The sequence below is a fragment of the Triticum dicoccoides genome, chromosome 3B (assembly GCF_002162155.2).
Source record: "Triticum dicoccoides isolate Atlit2015 ecotype Zavitan chromosome 3B, WEW_v2.0, whole genome shotgun sequence".
NCBI classification, from domain to species: domain Eukaryota; kingdom Viridiplantae; phylum Streptophyta; class Magnoliopsida; order Poales; family Poaceae; genus Triticum; species Triticum dicoccoides.
In genome coordinates this window covers 853,359,733-853,362,958 of record NC_041385.1, presented here as the reverse complement: position 1 = coordinate 853,362,958, position 3,226 = coordinate 853,359,733, and the positions used below count along the sequence as shown (strand labels likewise).

Here is a 3,226-nt window from a genome sequence, read left to right as displayed (position 1 = left end):
AAGATAAATAATAGAACCTAGGAAAAAAGGTATACTATAACTGGATGGGTGTCATTCCGCACTGTACCTCATCAAGTTTCTCACAACTACCAGAACTACAAACGACTAAGCATAGTAATAGTTGTCTCATTTTACTAACAGAAGCAAGATTATGAAGTGGTACTACATTAGAGCCACATCAGATGGTTTGCATCTTGTATGATAAGCCAATGATTTTCAGTGGTTAATAATGCACACATGGAATCATTAATGCAAGCAGCCATAGGCACAACAACTAATTAACTGACGGTCCGTTTCATCCAGCCAAAGCAAATGCAAAGGGTAAAAATGAAGGACATCTGATAATTGACCCCCTCATATATTCAGCCAGGGTCTATATTATATCCCTATTGACCACTTGATACATAACGCCACTTTGGCCCAATTGTGTAGGTTCAGTACGCAAAAGTGCAGTCGAAAGTCTCCCTGAAAATTGAGATGAGAGCTCGGAAGAGATAGAAACCACCAACCCAGGAACTGTTTTGCAGGATAAGAGAGGCCTCGTGGAACTGGAACGCGTCCTCCGATGCGCGTGTGTGGAACTGGAACCAACACAGCGCAACACAAAGATGCCGTTCGGGCCGGGGTCCTTGCCAAATTAGGGAGCTCACCAAGGCAGAAAACCTGGAAGAATGAAACACAATGACACCCTGTAAAAGTTGTAGTGAACACAACCAGCACAAAAAATGGTGCCCAACACCACTGGACCTATCAGAGAAAAGCAAAAAAAGACTAAATTAATAGCTTACCACATTCTCCCATAACAATAGATGCTATAATGTATCCAGGGATCAATAATAAGCTTTTATGGTTATTGATGACCCTTGACCCTCATAACCATGCCCTGTTTCATTTGAATTGCTTCAAATGTGTAGTTCTTCGACCTCTGTATACTCTGATCACAGGCATCACTTTGTTTCAGAAAACAAGGTGAAACGAACCTACACTAAGAATTAAACGTATGGTTGTTATAAATTTTAAAATGCAGTATGCACTGATCTGCAGTCCTGCATAGGATCATCACACATGAAAAAACAAAAAATCAACGGATGGAAGCAATAGCACCAACTATCTCAAACATATACTGTCAGCTTATTCCTGACTTGTCAAGAGAAGAAAAATGCTTTGCCATATAGAACCATAATCTTCACCAACATATGCAAGAAGGTTTTTTTTATCCCAAATGACGTGAAAAATTGAGACGTGCATAATTTAGTGTCCAAGGTCCTAAGCCACCTTGGAGAAAAGAAAAATCAATAATTCCAATTAGTGAAATAAACCACAAAATTCATTAAAACTATTTTGCTTGTAGCATGACATCAAGGCATGATAGCTTTTTCTGTTCCCAAGCCAAAATATTGGGTTACCAATAGTTACACATTGACTTATACTGAAGAAATCATCCATGTACAGTTGACTCACACGAAGTAAATATTTCTCTATATTCAGTTAAAACCTGAACATAAGGCATTATTCTCTGGGAACTAAAACCACATGGATAAACATATTGTATATCGTTGCTGCTTTACACTCAATTGAAAATTAATTGATGTCAAAAAATTTTTTTTGAATGCAGAAGAACATTCAGCTATAAAACACTCGATTATGCATGTGCAGAACCATGATAGTAACAGCAGAAAAGAATCGACCAAAGATAACCCTGAAACTTGGCTCACCTAATGTACACGCATCAGTTGCAATATTTCTCCTTGAAAACATAAACACATGCCCCATCTTATTTCCTCCTATAGTAGAGAAGAACCGTGACACTAAAACATGCAACAAAAATTCAAATAAAGTTCAGCCATTAGTAGGTCAAAATGCATGCCTCTCCAAGAGGAAATAAGTGCACATGACATCATATGGTTAACAAGAACGTGGCGGAGCACATCAAGTTGACTGAGATACAAATGAAATTCAAAGGATTTCAAGCAGGTATTTGCTATCATTCAATATTGACAGAGAGGAATCCCCATGGCAACTAATATTTCTATCTCAAAAAAACTACTCAGTGAAGCTCATTCTACACCAACTAAACAGATTAATTTATGAATTGCACAAAAAGAAACAGGAGATGGTAGGGGAGATGAAATAGCTCACCAGTTCACTCCCAGATGCAAGCACCACCAAATTATTTGTGTTAAGCAGAAGTCCATCAGTTCCATTGGTAACCTGCAGTGAAGATGATGATACACACGAATTACATATTTCAACCTTGTTATCGATTGTACCCCAAAATTAATGAAATGATTTTATTAACAGAAAGCTTCATAGACCAAGCAATGATATATTCTCTCACATAGATAAGATACCCAAAATACCTCGCTTGCTCACGAGCCTGCTACCAGGTTGCTACCAGGTGGCCGACGAATGGCAGAAGCAATGGGTGCGCTTAGATCTCAGACCAGCTGCAATACGGCAAACGGAATCAATCCCACACGAACACACATGGGAGCGCACACACGCACAGAGGAGGAGGGAGGGAGAGGGGCGCACCCGGACATGCCTCCGTCGTCCGCTTCTGGTGCCGCGACCTAGTCCAGGGCTGGCCGCTCGTGTGCGGCTGCGGAGGAGGAGACAGCCGTCGGGCTCCCTGCAGGATCAGAGGCGACTCTCCTCGGCTAGTTGTTGATCTGGGCCACCGCTACTGGTTGTCCCTCCATGACTCGAGCGGGAGCAAAGAGGCCGGTGCCAGTGCCGATCCTGTGGACCACCTCTGCAGGACGAGTTGTGCGGCCGTGGCGCGGCTAGTCCTCCTCGGCCACCGCTGCAGGATGGGGACCGGGGCGAGCGACGATGGCGGCAGGGATGTTGCTCATGCTCTGGCCCCATGGCTGCCTGATGTGGCTGCTGGTCCTTGTGGACGGGGGTGGTGACCGGAGCCGCCAGGAAGGGGAGCGGGGAGGAGGACGAGTGGGAGACGGGGGATGAGGGCGCGAGTGCGAGGGGAGGCGGCGGCGAGGTGGGAGGGGAGAGGAGGCGACGGTAAGGCGGAAGGAGCTGGGCGCGGGGGAGGCGCGGGGCGGAACGCGAGTGCCGGAGGAGGCGGCTAGGTTTTCACTCACCAGGTGCTGCTGCGGTTTTATACCCATATGTGAATGACTAAATACCCTGGTGGGGCAAGGATATTGCATTCTGATGCAATTGGAATTTTATCCGACGGTCGAAGTTGATCGGGTAAATATCC

The 3,226-nt window shown here is 44.8% G+C and overlaps 1 long non-coding RNA gene across 1 annotated transcript; it reads right to left on the bottom strand.

Annotated features, from left to right (window-relative positions):
* Positions 1 to 488: 488 nt before the first annotated feature.
* On the bottom strand, positions 489 to 2,392 carry LOC119282686. The gene is made up of 5 exons (XR_005138835.1): positions 2,339 to 2,392; positions 2,140 to 2,211; positions 1,716 to 1,808; positions 789 to 985; positions 489 to 663 (listed from the first exon to the last, which is right to left on the bottom strand). It is a non-coding gene; the product is annotated as an uncharacterized LOC119282686 (long non-coding RNA).
* Between the last annotated feature and the right edge of the window lie 834 nt (positions 2,393 to 3,226).